The sequence below is a fragment of the Mercenaria mercenaria genome, chromosome 3 (assembly GCF_021730395.1).
Source record: "Mercenaria mercenaria strain notata chromosome 3, MADL_Memer_1, whole genome shotgun sequence".
Classification (NCBI taxonomy): Eukaryota; Metazoa; Mollusca; class Bivalvia; order Venerida; family Veneridae; genus Mercenaria; species Mercenaria mercenaria.
Genome location: NC_069363.1, coordinates 74,602,066 through 74,626,500, shown reverse-complemented (window position 1 = coordinate 74,626,500; position 24,435 = coordinate 74,602,066). Strand labels below are relative to the sequence as shown.

Sequence of the window (24,435 nt, the reverse complement as noted above, 5' to 3'; positions counted from 1 at the left end):
TGCATATCTCAAAAAAGTATCTGATCTAGAGTTATCACATCTCAAAGGTTTGTTATTCTGCATGTGATGTGCATCTGGTGTTATAATTGGCATTTCACACAGCTAGACCAGATGTATGACCCTAGACATAGTCAACATTATTCTTAAAATTTTCAAGTTCTACTTTACCAGTTTTTTTTTATCAGTGTTAAATGAAAGCTGGGTGCCAATTTACTAAATATATTTATAATAACAAAAACACAAATATTTCATATTTAGGAACAGCTACAAAACATTGTTGCGCTGACGTCATCAACGTCATGACGTTACGTGTCCGTAACCATACTAAGTTAATAGCTTTTGTCTTGAAAGAACGTAATTCTGATCATTTTTATTTTATATGAGCTATTTTTAAAACAGCCATTATTTGTCGAAATATTATTATGAGTTTTTCGCTTTGAATGATGATCAATGTTATGCGGTTTTATACTTAATATTGAAATGCCATGCAGAATGCAAGGAAATTGATGATGATTACTTATGTTATAAATTATGGAGTATAGTGAGGTTACTTATTCCGGTCATTTTCGAAAAATAATTGGCAGGTTGATTCATAATACCTATTACTCTCTCCTTCTGTTGAGAGTAAATCAATTATTCTCTAAACTCTCATTACTGGATAAAAGACAACAAACACAAACCATTTAGGAACGAGAATCATATTTGGCAGTATATATCTATACAAATAAATTTCACTGAGCGGGACATCGAGCCCAGACCTCTCCTCTTCTCTTGCTTGACTGTCTGTATTGACTTGTATGGTATGTATTGGTCTGTATCTTATCCGATGGATAAATCTGAAAAGCTAAAAGGACTTGAATAACTATGTTCGATTATACATTTAATCAAGTGTTGCGTACAATATTTCTGTCAATCCGCTAGGACAAGGAATCTACAAAAAGACTATATTTAAATGGAGTTCACTCCAAACATATTTATAAACTGTGAATCGCGCTCTATTCAGAGTACTCCCTTGATTTGAGAAAACCTAAAGAAAAGTAAGCTATTATCATATATAAAACATTATACACATTCATACAAACATCTTCCTTAAAAAATAATATTAAAATACTGTCCCATTTTCTTCGACTGCGTATAGATATCTACTTAAAATTATTTCACAATTGAAATTTAAAGTTTAAAAACCGATTCCAGGGAGGGAAGGGTGGGCATGAGAAATAAATGTGTACTGCCAAATAGTCTTCTCTAGATGGTGAAAAACAAGTTACACTCGGTATATATACCCCACTACACAAACGCATGAAATACACGAGCAAGTTACTGAACTAAAACCAATACCGTAAACCCAGTCATTTTCGTAACGAGAATAATTTTATTTACTCTCTCCTTCTGTTGAGAGTAAATCAATTATTCTCTAAACTCTCATTACTGGATAAAAGACAACAAACACAAACCATTTAGGAACGAGAATCATATTTGGCAGTATATATCTAGACAAAACAAAGAGAGAGAAAATATAACCTGTTTGATACATTTTACCTTCAATCAGCAGCTCTGTAGATTGATTCTAATCAAACAAGTCATGAACTCCTCATAAAATCCTCGAAATGAACTTCTGAAAAGATCGGCTACTCTACTGTCTTAATAACGGCTGATACCTATAAACAACAAGCAGCTTTCTTCATATGTATTATCCCTTGATGCTTGAGAGAACACTAAACCCCGTCATTCTATCGTCTATGGATACATCGTGATCGCTTAGTAACGGCTGATACCTATCAACAACAAGCAGTTTTCATCATATCTATTATCCCTTAATGTTAGAGAGAGCACCAAACCCCGTTATTCTATCATCCATGGATACATCGCGATCGCCTGAAACTCAAAACATTTAAATTAGATTTCGAATACACGTGTACGTCTCTACCGGACGGCACATTCCTGATATCTCAACATATCCAGACTTGCCAAACGACACTTGTCTGATATCTCAACACATTCAGACCTGTCAAACGACACTTGTCTGATATCTCAACACATTCAGACTTGCCAAACGGCACTTGTCTGATATCTCAACACATTCAGACCTGCCAAACGGCACTTGTCCGATATCTCGACACATACAGACCTGTCTAACGACACTTGTCTGATATCTCAACAAACATCAAATAACATACAAGATCAACAGTTTATATCTCTCGCATATTTCATGATTAAACTTCTAAACTTAAATGGTATCAATATTTGTAACAACTATTATCTGAATAAATCTCAAATAAAACAATTCTTAAATAAATAAGCTGTAAGTCACGCGAAAGAAAACTAAACATAATCTAATTACTGCAAACCAATCAGCATTATTCTTAACTTGACGATCACTGAATCGTGGATCCAATACAAAACATTAATTACAAATAAATACCAATTTTAACGAATAAATAGTTTAAAATAAACTTACTTTATTCGAAATAGCGAAAATGATATTTTGGAAAGCTATCCAAGTCTGGAATGCCGCATCCAAGCTAAATGCTGGAAACTCCAATATTAAATACAGAATTTTGACTCCTCCGCTAACTTCTGTACTGAGAAACATTCTGAAAACTCAACATAACTTATTTTCTGCAAACAGCTCTTTTCTCTACCATGAATCTGTATATAAACAAAAATCGCTAATGCAATAAACAATTTAATCAATTTAAATTCTATACCTGTCTTAACTAAACAAACTTCCTATTACGATGTACATTTAAACATTTCAACACCTTTTCAAATGTCTTTACTGTCCTTCAATTTTACAAATCTAAATTCAAAGACACCGACAAACGGGCTTCTAGCGAGTCTTGCACATAACCGTCACGAGCGGAAACTGATCTCCATCTTCCAGCTTTCTGCCACAGTCTTTCACAAGTATTATTGTTCGCACTAATCGAAGCTGCTCCTGACCTGAACGAATGAAGTCCGTAAGCACTAGCATTAAGACCCAACACTGTCAATTTTTCCTTAAATAAATCACTTACTGTGGTGTAACATAAATGCTTATTATTATTTCTCAACATATATTTACCAGTTCTCTTATTAAAAGTCACAGCCCTGAAAATGTATTCATCGGAGTCATCACTAATATCTGCCACACGAAAATATCTTTCTACAAGACAAACTGGACATGTAACTTTACCCGTTCTAGCTATTAAAACTTCGTTGCCTTGCCTTAAGACATCAGTTTTGGATTTTTCAAGGAAGATGCAACAGTAAGCATCAAAGAATGTAAAATCAGATCTTTTAAGATTTAATACTTCATTAATCCTAAAGAATCCTGCGAAAGCTAGAACGAACAGAGTTATAATTCTTAAATCGCCCAAAGGACAGTTCTCAGAAGCGAAACGTTGGACTAACTGCCGAACAATATGCGAAGTAATCGGTTCTTTTTTAACTACCGGCTTTGCCACAATTCTGATACATCCGTTCAAACATAAATGAAGCCAATTGTCTTTGCAAGGATTAAAAACACTGGCAGTGTCATGCGCCCAGCTTATAGCATAAAATATCTGATTTAATTTGGATTTACCACATTTCGAATCAGACTGAATCTTAGAAACTAAATAAAGCGCTACAGTAGAAGGTTTAGCTGGTAAATGATTTGTCTTACTTACTGAACACCAATCAGTAAACTTTTTGAAATATCTGGAATAGTTATTTAATGTAGACTTCTCTTTGCTGGCCAACACAACATTCTTCACTTCTGAGAAGAGCTCTGGTCTATTTAAGGAAACACATTGTTGACGCAGATCAACCCATCTAGATGTACTAAACATATCTGTCGAAAAACAATAAATTTAAATGATTTAAACTTATCACATAAAGTAGAAGTCTCAAGTAATGCACTGTAATCCGTTAAAATTCTATCCACTCATCAGATCGCTATTTTATGTTGCCGAAATAAAGCGATATGGATAAAACTTTAATTAAATTAATGTCACATTGCTTAATGTATAAATATTATATAATGTCGTAGAAAAATATTAATACTTCAATATGCCCGGACATCAAAATTCAGTGACAACAATATACTATGCTTGGTATAATTAATAAATACATGTAACAAAAAACATTCTACGCTTGAGCACCTCGCTCGTATATTAATGTTTCTTAAACATTAAATTCAAAACGATTCTCCATAAATACAATTCGTACAACAAGGACTTTACTATTGAAGCTGGAGGAACCGAATATAGACTCCTTATTGCTTCCCTGAACATAAATTCTGGAAGGCTCGTGAAAAAGTAGAATGTCCTGTATATAAGGCTTCAAAATAGAATTTTCTCCAAAAATAAGTGGAAAAAATGGACTAGACGGCCAAAAAGGTAACACAAACGTCCCAGTACCCTTGCAACAGAATATATGATTTAAAGCCCGTGGGGCTAATGAGACCGGTGGAACACACCAATTGTTATCATTTCCCCAATCTTGAGTAAAGGCATCGACAGCCTCTGTACTAGGTGTCCAAAATAAGGAATTATAACGAGAAACTTTGCAATTGTATTCGTTTGCAAACCTATCTATATCGTGCGGTCCATACATGCTTTCTAAAAAGTCAAAAAATTCTGCGCTAACCCCGTAGTCATCAAGATCAACAATTCTACTATACCTGTCAGCCTCTAAATTCAAATCTCTGCTAATCCATTTCATTTCTAGAGAAATACAATTTCTTGCACAAATAGTAAATATGTTTTCCGCCATATCATGTAAATTACTATTCATACTACCCTTTTCTATTATAGAAACACAGTTTTTGCTATCTGTATGCCACAATACTCTTCTACCTGCTAATTTAGACGAAAAGCTAAGTAAACAGTAATTGATAGCTAACATCTCCCTAAAAGTCGAGCTCTAAGCTTGTTCAAAAAATTCCAGGGTCTGTGTGCTATAGAATGGTCGCATTCAATATAACCTGCCCCTGCGGAAGCCGAAGCATCCGAATACACTGCCTTGGCCGGTAAAACCTCGGTAAAAAGTGGCTTGCTTAATACACCCGAGAGTACTCGATCCCAGAAATGTAAGCAATGTAAACATTGTGAAATGTTCAAAGCAGAATCCCAGTGACAACGCGATTCTATGATTCTATAAAAACTCTTAGTTTTAAGAAAACACACATTGCCTAAAACAGGAGCCATTGATAAAACTTTTCCTGCAAACTTAGCCAAATGCCTTGGTGTAACTGTAGGATATTTTGAAAAAATATCTTTTAAACAGTCTATAGCACTATCCCTGCGCCTATCAGGTATAATAAAACAGCCGGACTGCAGATTCCAAATGTATCCTAGCCATTCTAGAATCTGGGTAGGTATGAAAATGGATTTTCAATGTTTATAACAAAACCTGCATTATCAAGTGTTTGCTGAACAAAGTTCGAGTCTCTAAGCGTTAATTCAAAAGAGGCATTAATCCCGAAACCATCATCGAGAAAAAGGAGTGTTCTTAAACCATGGGAACGCCAGAACTTCAGTAAAGGCCGCAAAGTCTTACAAAAACATCTAGGGGCACTGGAAAGTCCAAAAGGTAGCACTGAAAAAACCATATAACGTGTTCTACCGTTAACGGGCCAAGAGAATCCAAGATAAGTATGCTGATTGGCTATTATATCGATGTGGTGATAACCACTGGTCAAGTCGTACTTATACATATACCCATGAGGTACGAGAAACTCCTTCGCAACCTTATAATCCTCAAACTTAACCCTTTCTTTTTAACGTACAGGTTTAAAACACTTAAATCTAAAATAAGACGTTTTTTACCAGATGAATTTGTAGCCACAGATAATGGGCTCACATTGTGCGGCACAAAAGGTACCTCATAAATGCATCTTTTTTCTAGCAAATCAGATAATGCTTTATCTACAAAATCTTTTTCTCTTAAAGCCGATTTGTTATTTTCATCAAATACATAGGTGGTTCATTTACAAAAGGAATTACATAGCCGTGCTCTATAACAGAAAGTACTTCTTGACTTGGATCTAAAACATTTTTCCAATAATCAAAATTTTTCTTTAGTCTACCTTTGACCGAACCAGCTGTTATATTCACCAAACTTTCTGAATATTCACAAAATCTAATCTGTGAGTCAATGCATTGAAAATCGATGAAATTGTCATTCAAAAATTGTCGATAATTGACGTCAGTGCTAGAAAAAACAGTACCTTCATTGTTGTTTGTAGGAAGGGTCTGACATTTTGGACTCTGTACCACTCCCGACCGTTGCTGGAGTACTTCCGGTGTCTCCTGCCACGTGTCTCGTGCTGCCGTTGAAGTCGTAGGCACATCCGGAAGCCACGTGTCCAGCGATGCCACACTTGTAGCAGACGATGGGTTTTTTAGACTCGAATCTTCCCGCCATGGGAGGTCGTCCTGTTCCGCGTCTATAAGCACGAAAGGGCTGCTGCTGAAAATAACTAGCACTAGAAGGGTTATCGTACTTATTATCAGAAGCCTTATTTGATTTCTCAATCTTGGCTCTAGCCCTCTCCTCCGCCTTTCTGATTCGGCGGTCGTCGTCAGAATCACTGGCCACGTCATACATTTCATACTCTTGAATTGTCGCCCACCCGGCCGGCGAACTATCAGCAATGCGTATAATTTTGTTACGGTGCTTTATCTTAGCTCTAGCTTCAGCGATAAATTCTCTAGCCTTGGAACTATCTCTCAGACTGACAGCCTTCTCAATGTTATCAATTACGTCAGCAATTTCGTTATTGAACATAAACTGCTTCCTATTAGCCACGTTCTTCAAATGAATATTATTGTCAAATCTTACTTTTTTGCGTGTAGATTCTGCCACCCACTCGGAGTCCGCATGGAAGTCTCGTTTCAGCTCCCTCAATTGGTGTCGAAAAAGTCTTTCAATTCATCTACGACTTGGTCTTTCAAAGGCCTCTCCCTTTGCTCTCGCTGTGAAGTGTCTTGGTCGTCTTGAGGCGGGTATTCTTCGCGTGACATAATCTTACATGAGAAATAAATGTGTACTGCCAAATAGTCTTCTCTAGATGGTGAAAAACAAGTTACACTCGGTATATATACCCCACTACACAAACGCATGAAATACACGAGCAAGTTACTGAACTAAAACCAATACCGTAAACCCAGTCATTTTCGTAACGAGAATAATTTTATTTTTAACGTTCAAGATGATAATTTGCTTCAATCTTACATACTAAAACTCTGCTCTAAAATTATTCACATTTCAGTAGACAATAGTGATATCTTGAACTAAATTAATGTTACAATGGGAATAACGCCATGACTTATATGATATATAAATGTAAAATTTACAAGCGTTGATACTTGTCTATGAAAGGAACAGAGTCTCAGATTTTATCTGTATATCGACACTATCCATGAGAATAGTAACAGCAAGCAAATAAGATAAATTCTTTTTTTTTCTCAAAGAAATGACGATAAAAGCCACATGTAACATATTTTAAACATCTCTGTTTCCATGGTTACTTCAAAAGTTACGATAAATATGATATCATGTAAAGTGTTTGCTATTCTTCTAATAAGATTACCCTAATATCACATTACAGCGTCGAAAGATCCGTTATCATACACAGTGAATTTAATCAAAAGAGTCCTTTACAACTTTGCAATGACTTCATTCAAAGTTAAGATTGAAATAAGTTATCTCGCAAGTCCACGATTATACATGATTAATGCACATGACATTGTAAACATTTACAAAAATGAATAAGAAAACGCCAGAATATAACGAAAATCCTTTATTTGAATTATCTCAACCTTTAAAAAGTAACAAGTACATTTGTAAAATTCCACAACAGCACGTATTAACTATGCGTAAAAATGGTTACATAAAGAACTTGTACTATATGCTATAAATAATTTATCAGCTGCATGTAATATACATGTAGCTACATGTAATATACATGTACATGTACATATCAGCTACATGCAATATACATGTATCTTCTTATGAGGCAATTAGTCTTCAGAAAATAACACTTGAATATACAGAACCTAGCCAACCTCGGCACCGTGCGAAAAATTAAAAAAGCCCATATGTCATTATATCATCATGTTCAAATAAACATTATTATTTTATTTAACTTTATTATAAATTTAACGTTTTGGAAATACTTTGATTGTTTGGAGCGTAGTCAGACACCCCGATTCCAAATAAAGTGCAACTACGGGGAAACAGAATATATTAGTTGCACGGAGACAGCAACGCTGGATAGAAAAACACCATCCTTTGCAAAGAGGTTTTAGCTGCTATTCAGAGACGTGTGTAAAAAAAGGTTATCATTGTATTCAGTGATACATAATACAAACATATTCTGTATATAATATTTTTCTAACATTTGAAACCTATCAAACATCACAAATACGAGTAAATACACTGCTAAAATGTTAAACATCCCATAAAATAAAAAAGAAAGAAAATTGTATATTTGCTTTTGGTTTAACGATGTTTTCTATGTTATGATGGGGGATTAACCTAACCAGTCTTCCTGGATTCTGTATTGTCAACAAGTAACTTCTAACTCCACCGCAGAAGGTGAAGGACGAATGATTTCAGATACGTACCTTCTATCAAATCGTCACGCCCTATCCCGGGATCGAACTTACGATAAATCTGCGCTCCTTCTACGGAGCTAAGCGGGTGGGGTTAAAAAATAAAGACAGAAAATAGTGGTTTTGATTGAGACTCGCTGTAACTGAACAGCGGTTGAATGTTAAACATGTATAATTTTATGTTGCTATGATCTATATGGGCAACTCAAGAATCGTAAAGTTTGTACGTAGGACCGACGGCTCAAGCTTGCAAGTCCAGGAATCGTATTCACGAGATACTAGGATTTGTACGAGTGCAGGTATATGTGTAAGATACTGGCACAAGACCAGAAAGAAAATGCCTCTGTACATGGTATACCCTACCCCTAGGTATACAATAAGAACCATGGTCATGAACAGGAAAATATACTAACCCATTTCAATCGCGCATTTCATACCTAAAACGCACAGTTCTGTAAATGTGTACTATGTATAATATCGAACAAATGGTAATTTATCTTCCATTTCTTCACGTTTCTTTAATATTTCTTATCTTAGAGAAACAACGAATAGTTGACAGTTCTTCCAATATTGCAGAAAATACATGTACTTGGTTGAACTTCCGTCTAGATTACAAATCTGTTCTGATTGGTAGATGTGAAATGTATGTCAGTCGTCGTTAAACTACAAGTGTATGCTAAAATGTGTTTATGCAGCAGAAATTTGTAATATGAAAAAAAAAAAAAAAATAATAAAAAATAAAAACAAAAAACAAAAAAAAAAAAAACAGTACAGGTGTATACCAATGTATAACTTCAAATTCAAAATCATTTCTATAATGAATATCGTGTACACTGCTGTGACCTCCTCTAGATCGGATGTTCGTTAAGGAAGTCCACGGAAGTTCTTTTTCTGTAACGTTGACGAAAGCTTTATGCGGAGTATCTCTGTAATATGAAATATTGAGACAATGCGGAAGGTAAATTACCGCTTGTTCAATATGCTTGGTAGGTCTACCCATCCACCGGACTGCGTGTTTTAGGTAAGAAATGTACGATAGAAATGGGTTTGTGCACTTTCCCGTTCATGACCATGGTTTTTATACCATACCTAGAGGTAGAATTTAACATGTACAGTTGCATTTTCTTTCTGTTCTGGTGCGAGTGGTGTAAGATTTCGTTTTACTATTTTAATAAAGGGGGGGCGGGGGGGGGGGCTCCGTGGCCAAGTGGTTGAGGTCGCTGACTTCAAATCACTTGCCCCTCATCGATGTGGGTTCGAGCCTCACTCGAGGCGTTAAATTCTTCATGTGAGGAAGCCATCAAGCTAGCTTACGGAAGGTCGGTGGTTCTACCCAGGTGCCCGCTCGTGATGAAATAATGCACGGAGGGGCAACTGGGGTCTTCCTCCACCATTAAAGCTGAAAAGTCGCCATATGACCTTTCATGTGTCGGTGCGACGTTAAATCCAACAAAAAATAAAAATAAATAAAAAAATAATAAGCGTCTGAGATGTCAACATTCAGAGTGTAACAATTTTAAACATTTTAGCAGTTCGCTCATCGGAAGTTTATAACGATACGCTTGCGCGTATATGTATTTTTGGGGTAGCATTCAAAGCGAGTTCTCTCTTATATCCTGATTGTCATGGCACTTATAGAAGTTATGATTTATTTCAAATAGTGTTCTTTGGTATAAAATTTCAAAATAATGAAAAATTAAATCTGACCAGTAAAACCAAATCCCGCCGTCAAAATGTGTGAACATTTGCACGGAGCGGGTAACTAAACGGAAAGGCGCATGACACTTAATCTTATGGTCATGTGTTACTAGGCTGAAGTAGTAAGAAACGAAATAGTAAAACTGTATGATATTGGGATGCGCGTGTATATGTGCGTGCGTGTATGCGTGCTTAGGGAGGATTAGGGATTATATCAAGAAAAACAAAGTACAAACACGCTTTCTTTTTGCGGCGAAGTTAACAAACTTTATTGACCTATTCTATGATTTTACAATAATAATGCTTCATTTTTTTTATCAAGTGTGAAAACTCCGAACTATCTACACAATTGCATATGCATCACTTCTTTATTTCAGCAGTGTATTACAATAGAAATCATTATTAAGTCGAGGATATTACACGATTGCATTTATTAAACGAGTTGAATAAAATGATAAAATGCGAGGCTCTGTCGAGCATTTTATCAATTTTATAGAACGAGTTTAATAAATTCAATGTGGAAAGTCACAAATGTAATATTCTTTTTATCACATGTTAGCCTTTCCTGTCAAAACATAAAAAATCTACTTTCTTTTACTATATAAACAAGTCAATTTGATCAACGTCTCTTATACTATAAACGACGTCGACGTCAAAGCTTTATTACACTAGTGTATTATCATTTTTATTTAATGGCTTACAATCACGCGACGTCAAACATGTGATAAACAGAAAATACGTTTTAAAGCAATTTCTAAAATTGGCCTAAGAGTGATGTTTTGAACGTATCTGCAGACGTCGAATTACGGTACAAAATTTACACATGGGGTGTGGGAAATCAAATCACATGTATTGAAAAACTTAAGTCGGTGATCCCCTCCCCCCCCCCCCCCCCCCCCCCCCCCCCCCCCCCCCCCCCACACACACACATACACCATTATATTTCTCATTTTGGACTCCGAATACATTTTAAACACCGTTTATTTTTTTTTTTAAATCAAAACTTCAAGTCAGGGATTTTTTAGTATGCCGCTATTTGTTGCACCTCAAAATAGTAGCAACGCATTTTGGTACTCACTACCAAATTTCGGGCGAGTTTTGGTAGTCACTGCCAAAATACGTTACAAGCAACGCAATTTGGTAGTTTGCAAAAATTCAACGCAAAATTTACCAATTAATAATGATCTCATGATTTACAAAAAGAAATATTTGTGACGAATGGACAATATATGTATTATTTGAAAGAGAGTTATGATGGAACTTAGTCGATCATCCGACCTTGACCTTGATAATAACGGCTCTAGATTCAGTCAAACAGAACCATTGGAACACGTGAGAGAGGTCAATGCAACACCAACTTTGACATACATCGAGAGATAACGAAGGAACTGTATCTCTGGAGGGGAACTCCGAAACCCCCTCCCTCACCATTTTTGATAGGAGACATTCCCTCCTTTTATCTCATCTTTTGTGCGTAATGTAAAAATGAGCGCTGTCCCGGATGTAGAAAAAATCTGCCAAAAATACGTCCCATTCCATGATTCTTAACACATCATATGTACCATTGTAACGCATTTTGTAAAACCTGGCCGAACTTTGGTAGTGACTATCAAAATGCGTAGCTACCATTCTGAGGTGTAACACCGCTTTAAATTCGAAAAATGCAGCGAAGCTGAATGTCAATTTTTAGTCAAAAACGGCGATATTCGTTCCATTTTTCAAATATTTGTCGGTGTAAAACAATGATTTTATAACAGCATAAAGGAAAAATTAATTTTTGTCGGATAGTATATAATTTAAGAAAATTTGTTTGCTATTACAGTACCCGTAACAGTTGCCAAGGATACGCGGCGACGTCATTTTCAAAAACGGGCTTTGGTAGTCAACTTTAACGTCTCGTGGTCGAAAACTGGTTTGCTCTACTGGTATAAATAAACTGCACCTTGTTTACAATATTGTCAACTTCATACATGGCAAAAAAACGCCACTCGAAAGTGTCGCGTTCTACCTTAAAGCTACGTTTCGCTCAGTTTATTTAGAAGAATATTGATGTATCTAAAATGATAAGTAAGTTTAATAAATATAACAAGTATGCTCATGGGCAGAATGTCGAGCTAGCCAGCTGTCAAGTTTGACGTTGACCTTGGACCTGGTACTTGCCCATGACACTCCGTCTCATAATGTTGAACATTCGATGCCATGTTACATCAAAATCCCACCATGCATGAAGAAGAAATGCTCTGGACAAATTTCAATTTGACCTTTGACCTCCAACTGGTATCTTGACCTTGGATCTAGGGACCTGGTTCTTGCGCATGACACTCCGTCTCATAATGGTGAATATTCACGCCAAGTTACATCAACATTCCACCATGCATGAAGAAGAAATGCTCTGGACAAACTTCAATTTGACCTTTGACCTCCAACTGTGACCTTGACCTTTGAGATAGGAACATGGGTTTTGCGCATGGCACGCCTTCTCATTGCTGTAATTACTGCAGCCGAACGAAACCTTTGTAAAAATTAAAAGAAAACCATATTTGTTAAAGTGAGGTGTTCAGTTTTGCTATTTGAAAAACGTTAAATAGATAATAGAATAACAAAAAGGATATGAAAATATCATAATCTTCTGAAATCGTCGACTATCGTCTTTTAAGATATAAAATTATGTATTTCTTGTTTTAAAATTACTTTCTATTTCTGCAAAACATATAATATAATTTCCCGCAATACCTTATCTTCGTGGAAGGGACTTGGTACTAACATGCAAACTGAACCAAGCGCCAATCAAACGGTAATCAACTTTGTGCAAAAACCTACTATTTCTTCTTTAGCAGTAGAAATCTCAAGAGAAACACACAACGGCGAAAATGAGGAAACAAGCTCTCTGCTATGATTTGTACTGCGATCAAAATTAAGATCATCAAAATAGCAACCCATATTCTTTTCGCACAGCACTTTAGTTTCAACTGAACTATTAAACTAACAAGTGTAAAAATGTTGAAAATCTTTTTAAGCAACGAACATGATATTTTACTTTCCATCGGCAGAAACGTATCAATACAACTATTTCCATCATTATCTTTTAAACCATGTAAACAAATCATTCGTGGAAATAGATAAAGACGAGATGCTGATTTAGTGTCACGCTTGACCACTTAACCACTGGAAGGATAAAAGAAATTCAACAACTTTTAACCTTATCAATATAATATGCAGTGTGCATAGCTTAAGTCACTATCTTTAAGGTCAAGGCCACAGTAGAAGCCAAATATCAGATACCTCAAAATTGCGTTTTGTTTAATTTCTTTTAGTTATTAAAACTGATTTCATAAAACTAGCGTCATTTGGTAACCGCATTTAGTTGACATGCAAAGTGCACAACGCAGAACACTAGGTCTGCTTTCAAGGTCGCGCTCTTACGGGCTTAAATTTGTATAAGCTCCATTTATCCTTAGCCACTGGAAGGACCGTCATAAACTAGCTTCAGTTGTTAAACTTATCAAGACGACATGCAGAGTGCATAGACCAAATTATTAGGTTCAAGGTCAAGGTCGCACTTGAAGCTCAAAGGTCATTTTCACAACGGTTTACTTCCTCTGTATCAAAACGGTGTCTTATCATCTATAGTAATAGGTTTCCTTACCCGCAAATTTCGAAAGACCATTTAAGGTCAGAATAATAGATTAAGTCTGTCATGGCTAGACTAAACGCGCCCTGGGTCCAGTGTTGTAAAACTTGAGTTTGGAGACGAGTCTCAGAACCTAGCTTTGACATTGATCAATTTCAAGACTGCGCTCAAAATTAACAAATCAGATGCTAGAGTTTCTAGACTGGTTTTTAGATCTTAATTAAAAAAATCATGGACCTTGGTGCCTTATAAAGGTGCTCAAAAATAAGCCATGTGGGTTAGCAATGTTGCATTTCCAAATTTTCCAGGTCTATCACAACAGAACCTGGGAATAAATAAGGACAACAATAACGAAACTGTGCTTAAAATATGTAATATATATCATTTGAATTTTCAAAAGTAAATCAATAACAGATTGAATATGCATGTGTCGTAAAGATCCAATGTGAAATTTCAGCATCCGAATCGATTTACGACTTCCAAGTCCCTGGAAAATAAAATAAGATTGAATTAAAAGTACAGAGTAGAATAAATTTGTTCAGTTTACAAAACAGCTACATTATAAAAACAGACTTCTTGTTTATCAAGAAAAACTTTAAACTGCGTTAGTCACGCAGTACAGATTGTATGTGAAATAGATTTAGCTGTGCTTTTAATATTATATTCATAAAATATCGCGTTAGATAATGTTAGCCTATGCCTTTTAATATAGCTTATCTGTTTCTTTTTTTTTTTTTCATTAAAACAATGACATTTAGTATCTCGTGGTTATGAGGTGAGATTATCTCACATCGGCATTTTATTTGGAAACAGAAAATATATCTACATGTTTGGAAAAGAAAAAAGCACATTTGTATCCCCTAACTTTCCATATCTTTCCGCTGTACTCCTTTCCCAGTTATAATTGCATTATCATACGGAATGAAAAACTGTTTTATCTGTCAAGTCTTGTTTTGATCTTGTACATGTGACTACAGCTATACCCCCTATATATACCTGTTTAAAACCGGGCTCCGGAGTGTTTTGTGGCCTTTTCTTTCTTCTCGCGCAAAACATCATTTCGTAAAAGCTCTGCTAATAGTTGTCTTTCCTCAGATGTGTATTTTACCTGGGAATGACAATATGATAAAACATGAGATTTAGATGCAAATGTTATGCGGAAATGAAGAAAGAAAACAAAACGTTGCAGTACAATGAATATCTTTTGCTCGCTTCCATCTTTCTCAAATTTATTGAAACACTTCTTGTTCCACTGCAGTAGTTTGTCACAGCTAAGCTAAAGAAAAATGATAAAAATAAAATGCTACGATCCGACTGATGGCGCGCAAACAACGGTCATATTGTAACGAGGAAGACTGGTACTCGGTATGACGAGTAGGCTGGTTCTTTCTTCCTTATTCCTTTTTCAAATAAGGAATAAGGATTCCCTATTCGGAGAACACTAGGTAAAGCAGTGGGAAAATAATCCTTACTCGCTTCAACAACATAAAATGAACAAACTAGATAAGAGCACGAGTAAGTAAGATTGAAAAAAACCGAATAAGGAATAAAGATCTGGTCCCCTATTACCTTTTCAAAAGTCAAATAAGGAGCAGAACAGAGAAAAATGAAAATATGTCAATCTTAATAATATCTTTTCAAAAAGTGTATATGCATTTTTGACATAAAATGTTTTAATGATATAAGTGGTATTTTCCATGGGTTTCAGAGAGCATAACTCAAAATAGGGTATGAAAGTTCGAGTAAGAAACTGGACTTTTCGGAGACGACATGGTACAAGCAGTGAAAAAATAATCCTTACTCGCACTTGAAAACGTTCCACAGCACAAGATAAACACGTTAGATCATAACACGAGTAAGTTAGATCGAAAAAAACAAATAAGGAATAAGGAACTGGTTCCCTATTCCTTTTTCAAAAGTCGAATAAAGAATACAGCACAGAAAAATATATTTTATCGCAATAAAATCTTTTCAAAAAGCGTATATACATGATCGTCATGGCTGCGCCCTCGTGAATTTATTACGCTCGACGTATAACCACCCATTGTGTATAAATAGTGATAAAACACTGTTTTGCTATAAATTATTTCTTAATTTTTATACTGTTTGTACCATTTCGTCACCGAAAAGTCCAGTGCCTTATTCGAACTTTGTACTTTTTTTTTAGTAAAACCCTCTCATATCTACGAAAGACCCCTCGTGACATTTCAGCTTCATTATTTCACGATTTCTGCTTCCTGATTTCACGATTTCCACTTCATGAATTCACGATTTCTGCTTCCTGAATTCACGATTTCACGATTTCCACTTCATGAATTCACGAATTCACGATTTCACGAAAAACTTCACGATTTCTTGATTTCACGATTTCATGATTTCACGATTTCTTGATTTACCGATTTCCACTTCATGAATTCACGATTTCACGATTTCTGCTTTCTGAATTCACGATGTCCACTTCATGAATTCACGATGTCCACTTCATGAATTCTCGATTTCACAATTTCCACTTCACGAATTCACGATTTCACGATTTCCACTTCACGAATTCACGATTTCACAATGGTGAAATCGTGAATTCATGAAGTTGAAATTGTGAAATCGTGAATTCATGGAAGTGGAAATAGTGAATTCATGAAGTGGAAATCGTGAATTCATGAAATGGAAATCGTGAATTCGTGAAGTGGAAATCGTGAAATCGTGAATTCATGAAGTGGAAATCGTGAATTCGTGAAGTGGAAATCGTGAATTCGTGAATTCATGAAGTGGAAATCGTGAATTCGTGAAGTGGAAATCGTGAAATCGTGAATTCATGAAGTGGAAATCGTGAATTCGTGAAGTGGAAATCGTGAAATCGTGAATTCATGAAGTGGAAATCGTGAATTCGTGAAGTGGAAATCGTGAAATCGTGAATTCATCAAGTGGAAATCGTGAATTCGTGAAGTAAAAATCGTGAAATCGTGAATTCGTGAAGTGGAAATCGTGATTTCATGAAGTGGAAATCGTGAAATTGTGAATTCGTGAAGTGGAAATCATGAATTCAGGAAGCACAAATCGTGATTTCATGAAGTGGAAATCGTGAATTCATCAAGTGGAAATCGTGAATTCGTGAAGTAAAAATCGTGAAATCGTGAATTCGTGAAGTGGAAATCGTGATTTCATGAAGTGGAAATCGTGAAATTGTGAATTCGTGAAGTGGAAATCATGAATTCAGGAAGCAGAAATCGTGATTTCATGAAGTGGAAATCGTGAAATCATGAAGTGGAAATCGTGAAATCAATAAATCATGAAGTTTTTTCATGAAATCGTGAATTCGTGAAATCGTGAATTCGTGAAATCGTGAATTCATGAAGTGGAAATCTTGAAATCGTGAATTCAAGAAGTGAAAATCGTGAATTCAGGAAGCAGAAATCGTAAAACCCTTCATATCTACGAAAGACCCGTGGTGACATTTCAGCTTCATTATTTCACGATTTCTGTTTCCTGATTTCACGATTTCCACTTCATGAATTCACGATTTCTGCTTCCTGAATTCACGATTTCCACTACATGAATTCATGATTTCACGATTTCCACTTCATGAATTCACGAATTCACGAAAAACTTCACGATTTCTTGATTTCACGATTTCTTGATTTCACGATTTCCACTTCATGAATTCACGATTTCACGATTTCTGCTTTCTGAATTCACGATTTCCACTTCATGAATTCACGATGTCCACTTCATGAAATCACGATTTCTACTTTATGAATACTCGATTTCACAATTTCCACTTCACGAATTCACGATTTCACGATTTCCACTTCACGAATTCACGATTTCACAATGGTGAAATCGTGAATTCATGAAGTTGAAATTGTGAAATCGTGAATTGGTGGAAGTGGAAATCGTGAATTCATGAAGTGGAAATCGTGAATTCATGAAATGGAAATCGTGAATTCGTGAAGTGGAAATCGTGAAATTGTGAATTCATGAAGTGGAAATCGTGAATTCGTGAAGTGGAAATCGTGAATTCATGAAGTGGAAATCGTGAATTCGTGAAGTGGAAATCGTGAAATCGTGAATTCATGAAGTGGAAATCGTGAATTCGTGAAGTAAAAATCGTGAAATCGTGAATTCGTGAAGTGGAAATCGTGATTTCATGAAGTGGAAATCGTGAAATTGTGAATTCGTGAAGTGGAAATCATGAATTCAGGAAGCAGAAATCGTGATTTCATGAAGTGGAAATTGTGAAATTGTGAATTCGTGAAGTGGAAATCATGAATTCAGGAAGCAGAAATCGTGATTTCATGAAGTGGAAATTGTGAAATTGTGAATTCGTGAAGTGGAAATCATGAATTCAGGAAGCAGAAATCGTGAAATCATGAAGTGGAAATCGTGAAATCAATAAATCGTGAAGTTTTTTCATGAAATCGTGAATTCGTGAAATGGAAATCATGAATTCAGGAAGCAGAAATCGTGATTTCATGAAGTGGAAATCGTGAAATTGTGAATTCGTGAAGTGGAAATCATGAATTCAGGAAGCAGAAATCGTGAAATCATGAAGTGGAAATCGTGAAATCAATAAATCGTGAAGTTTTTTCATGAAATCGTGAAATCAAGAAATCGTGAATTCGTGAAATCGTGAATTCATGAAGTGGAAATCTTGAAATCGTGAATTCAAGAAGTGGAAATCGTGAATTCAGGAAGCCGAAATCGTGAATTCATGAAGTGGAAATTGTGAAATCAAGAAATCGTGAAATCATGAAATCGTGAAATCAAGAAATCGTGAAGAGTTTTTCGTGAAATCGTGAATTCGTGAAATCGTGAATTCATGAAGTGGAAATCGTGAAATCGTGAATTCATGAAGGGGAAATCGTGAAATCAGGAAGCAGAAATCGTGAATTCGTGAATTCATGAAGTGGAAATCGTGAAATCATGAAGTAGAAATCGTGAAATAATGAAGTTGAAATGTCACCACGGGTCTTTCGTACATATCGCTTGAAAATTCCATCCTTAAAACAGCTTATGACGACAATGTATATACACTTTTTGAAAAGATTTTATGCGATTAAACTATTTTTATTTTCTGTGTTCTATTCCTTAATTGACGTTTGAATAAGGAATAGGAAACCAGTTCCTTATTCCTTATTCAGTTTTTCAATCTAACTAACTCGTGTTATGATCTAACGTGTTCATTTTTTTTTAAACCTCGATTAAGGATTATTATCTCACTGTTTCTACCATTTCGTCTCCAAAAAGTCCAGTTCCTTATTCGAACTTTGTACCTCTATTTTGAGTCAAACTGTCTCATATCTGTCGAAAATACCACTTACAACCTCGAAACATTTTATGACGAGAATGTATATACACTTTTTGAAAAGATAATATTGTGATTTAAATTATTTTCATTTTTCTATTTCTATTCCTTATTCGATTTTTGAAAAAAGAATAGGGAACCAGTTCCTTATTCCTTATTCGGTTTCTCGATCTTAATCACTCGTGCTATGATCCAGCGTATTCATTTTATGCTGCTAAACAGAGTAAGGATTATTTACTCACTGTTTTTACCTAGTGTTCTGCGAATAAGTAATAAGGAACTAGTTCTTTATTCCTTATTTGAAAAAGGAATAAGGAATAAGAAACCAGCCTACACGACTCGGTCCTGTTCCTAACGTGCGTTCAGCTACGACGGCAGACGACAATTTCCGTATACTTACTGAGGGTCAAGCGGAATTTCATAAAGGGAGAAATAAATAAGCTCTATGTTTATCGAATAATTATATTTAATTATAATAGCTAGAAATTAGCAAGGTTAATAGATATTAATTTAAATGTTAATCCGATTTAATAGATCTACTCGAATGTTCTGGTAAAATCTGTAGGGAAATGTAAATTAATTATATGTTAGTCTTGTTATATAGATTTTATTAAGAAATTTGACGACTGTAATTTTGGGTGGTCCTTGCCGAAAACAGAAGGTGAAAAGCTGGCATTCCGGGTGCACGTCAAGTTTTATCTGTTCCGAGCCATAATACTGCGATTCCAAGGTTGAACTTGCGAGATTTCTAAAAACTGAATATTCTGAATCTGATTTAGGTGAGGAATCGATGATATGAAAAAATTATTCTACAATGCATATATTTTGTCTGTTTTAGATTACTGCTGTACAATTTGGTCTACATGCAGTAAAGGCATTAAATTAGATTTTTGTACTTCAAGGAGGAGTTGCTAGAATTGTTTTAAACAAAGAACTGCAGACAAGTAAATCTGAAATGTTAAAAGAACTCGGATGGATGAAATTTTATGATCGATGCAAATACCATACTGGAGTAATGATATATAAAGCTACAAAAAATCTTGTACCATCTTACATACAGTTCTGATATTTCAACATTTTCCAACAATGTAATTAATGGCCTTAGATCAGTTGTACATAATGATGTTTTAATACCTAAATGTCGCACAAATTATATGAAAAGATCATTTGACTATAATAGTGCTAAAGTATGGAATATCATTCCACAGAATATTGTATGGATTCACTTATTTTTTTTCAAAAGCAAACACAAAAAAAAAATACTTATTAGGATCTGAATAAGCTACAACTTTTTTTTCTGAAGTTGCTATTTATTTATTTTCTTTTAACGGGTGAATGCATATCTGAGTGATTTTACTTTATGATTGTATACATATTTTTCCCTAATTAAATGGAGTGTTCATCAAGAGTGAATGCCGTATTTAGATGTTTATCAATCACATTTTGTCTTATATTATAATTAGATAATCAGTTTTAATATAATTAATTATTGTTTGTGTGCTGAACTGTTTTATTAATCTTACAGAAGGCGACATTGAAACTTAACTAAACTAATATGTTCTAACGCTGTTATATATCATTCTGTGTTACCTTCTTTAAATAAAGTTATTATTATTATTATTATTATTCATTCATCCGTTCGTCATTGACATACAGTTTAAAATGTTCAGTTATACCTAAAAGCTTTCGTTTTGGTCTTTACGACCCAGAAGAAGCTACAATAATGAGGTTTCGTTATGAAACAGTGAACATCTACACGTTTTTGAATGGTAAAATGTTGAATAATATACATTCTTGCATAAAACCTTTGTTTTTGCCGATTTCGGGCATGCACAAACAGGGAAAAAACGTGTACAAACAAGGAGATTCTCGTGAGCACGCGCTGTTGGTGAACGTTTTGAATATGCTGTTGCGGGTCCAACGTAAGCAAATTATGGATCCCGAATCAATTTTGGCCGAAGTCGAAAGGTCCGAGATTTATGAAATCTTTTCATCTGCATTTTTATTAAAAATATCATTTTTGAACCTAACTTTACTTTAACTTGTAATAAGCGCTACCTCTCTTGATACGCGACTGAATTGACGTTCCTTATTATTGTATTATTACGCGTATTAGACTCAAAGTAAGTTTACACGCCGCGATTTAATCCTTGAAAATGATAGGCAAACAATATTTACAAAAATACAATTTCGTTTTCCAAATTAATTTGAGTCGAGAAAGTTGACATGCTAACTTTAAATCTTACACTATAACTTTTAAAAAATGTTTGTGTCTACTTTACACATCTATGCAGTCTACCGATGTAGTGATGGTGTGTAATGTAAAGCATAAACATGACGAAGCGTAAAGTTTGAAGAATTTTTCCATAGTTAATGAACATTTGATGAACAGAAGGTATTTATTATATATTTTTCAATTTATTTGTAGATCTCACCAACCATGTTTGAGTTTATAAATCCAATCTAAGTTGATTATATCGATGTTGGAAAAATTCAAATTTTTGTGCTTATCAAACTTTAATCGCGATGGGGTGGGGTGCAAAGCAAAATTTTCTAGTTATAGGCCTAGAGATTTCATTTTTAACGACATGAAGAATATAGGTATCGATACCAGTTTCTATTAAACGATAATATTTACATTTAAAAAGCGTAAGGGGCAGACTGTTAATTTAAACCAAGCAGAATTGTATTCTGTCGGCACCTCACCTGCAAATTGTCTAAAGACAGGATGCCGTGTACAGTATGCCCCTTTCTCATAATTCCGAGCCTCTAAAGCTAAAGTTCCTACCGATATATCGGAAAAAGGGGAAGTCATGCTTATTTTACATATATTTAATATTAAAGAAATTACCACAACAAGAATGTCCGTTCGACATGTATAAAATATGCACTGTTTCTGTATGCCCAGGAAATGCATAAATAAAACATGTGTCCATAACAACCTGAAACGGCCGACTTCGATCGGCTAATGTCAGCTGAATAGTCTTGCTTTTTCGATATTTCCAGCACTTTAGTTGTGTTTTATGCAAGAATAGCGATAACACACGTTTGTTTCGTGAAACAACATCTGCAGAATCCCTCGGGCTATGTTGGTGCACTCGCCCTACGGGCTCGTGCACCAACCAATCCCTTGGGATTCTGCAGATGTTGTTACACAAAAAAACGTGCGTTAACCCTACATGTATGAATGATCAGCTTATACCTTGACACATCAGTTGTCACAAGAGTACCTCATATTACAATATAAAACTAATTAAAACAGACAACCTATCTATAAAAAGCAATTTCACAACAAAAAAATAAACGAATGAAACAATCACACCCTCCCACCATTTATCAGTAAAATCCTACCTCGTTGTCGTCCTCGGGAGGTGTAATAGCTCCGTCAAGTCTGTCTGCTAGTCTAGATGGCAACCTGGTAAGATCCCCATCCCGGAAGTCTACTGTGAAAGATACTCCAGCAGTTGCTATCTTAGAATCTTCGGCGTTTTTTGTAAAAGAAATACCACTTACTTTTAATGGTGTACACTTTGAGAAAAGGTATCATTACATATTTGACCGCGGGATCGACATATCATTGGTACGAAACGTTCTATCGTCATCGCGGTACATCTCTGCTATGTGTGAAATGCATATTTTAAATCGCAATAATATACATTGTATACAGAAAATGTTTGTTTCCAATCCATGTGACTTTTCGGTAAAGTACATATCAAAAAGGATTTAAATACTTTGTATTCTTTACAAGGAGTTTATACATCAACATTATAAAGGAGCTGACATGTTAACGCAATTTATTCATATGTCTCTCTGGAATGATGATAATAATAATAATGACTTTATTAAAAGAAGGTAAAACCTAAAGACGTAACATTACAAAGTTTCAGTGTGACGTTCTGCTAGAAATACATAACAAACGAAACTTATAGTATCAAAAATATTTACATGATTTTAAAGGGGAATAAAACAGAAAATGTCAATTTATGCCAAACATATCCAAACACTTCTTCTTTTTTTAAATATTGAAAACATCATCTTCAGCAGTGCAATTTTTACTAACGAAAAACATACTTTTTTGTTGTTGTTTTTTTCCCCAAGAAAGTGTATATTTGATGTGAATACCAAATACATTTTAACGTCGACATTTTATTTGATTGATCCATCAGTAGTTTCCGATTATTACAATTTTAATTAATTTTATACATGTTATCATGCATTTCGTTCTTTTTAATGGATGTAAGGGCATGTTGTTTGACATACAACATTTTTCAACAAAACCCAAAACAACTGCTTTATATATAGAAAGGGCGGAAGAACGTTTAATTTATAGATTAAAACTACATTTTGTATTTTATTTAACTAAACAGATCTACATATATAATCTCTGATCACATTATAAAGTGGTACGACTTCTATTTTTCTTCAAAATCTAGAAAGTACCCAACAAAATATTCAGACTGGATTAAACTCATACGGTGATCAGAAACAACGCATGCCCAAAGTATTAATTTTACTGTAGTTCTTTTTAAAAAAAAATACTTCAGAAAAAAAGGAAGTATATCACATCTATGATACTCAACATTCTGTATGAGGTTCTATAAGTGAAGATATCATTCATTATAATTATTATTTCATTAAAACTTACCATCCTCGAGCTCTTGTATCATATCTTCTGGTGCCTTAAATCTGGTAAAGTTTTTACGTATATCTCCTTCTGTGCCAGAGGGACATACACTATTCCGCTTTTTTCTATGCTTTCCTAGACAGTTTGTTCAGTTACAAATATGAATTTTGACCGTGTAATGGATGTTTTCACTGTCAGTGTATCTGCTTATCAATGACGTCAATAATTTAGACGTTATCATCATAGAGAGAACGTTAATAGCACGTCATAAGTGACGTTCGATAATACGTCATTTAGAACTGACGGTGAAACAAATGTCAGTACATTTTTTTATTATTAATAATAACCAGAAGAAAACTATTAGTATTGTTATCTTTACTGATGGAGCTGGAACTGAATGCTTAACTTTATAGATCATACTCAGATATCGAGTATGCTATTCTAGAGTGAGGCGATTACTGAAGAAGATGATGATCATACTTATATTATGACTATTTTTCGTATCTTTATCACAAAATCAATTTTATTAAGCAATCCTAAATGATACACTAAATGATAACTGAACAGTCTCAAATTGTCATACATATTATAGTAGCCT

At 34.8% G+C, this 24,435-nt stretch overlaps 1 long non-coding RNA gene across 1 annotated transcript; it reads right to left on the bottom strand.

The window, feature by feature from the left end:
* Positions 1-14,268: 14,268 nt before the first annotated feature.
* On the bottom strand, positions 14,269-24,062 carry LOC123523430 (uncharacterized). The gene is made up of 4 exons (XR_006681099.2): positions 23,859-24,062; positions 22,565-22,692; positions 14,908-15,019; positions 14,269-14,398 (listed from the first exon to the last, which is right to left on the bottom strand). It is a non-coding gene; the product is annotated as an uncharacterized LOC123523430 (long non-coding RNA).
* Between the last annotated feature and the right edge of the window lie 373 nt (positions 24,063-24,435).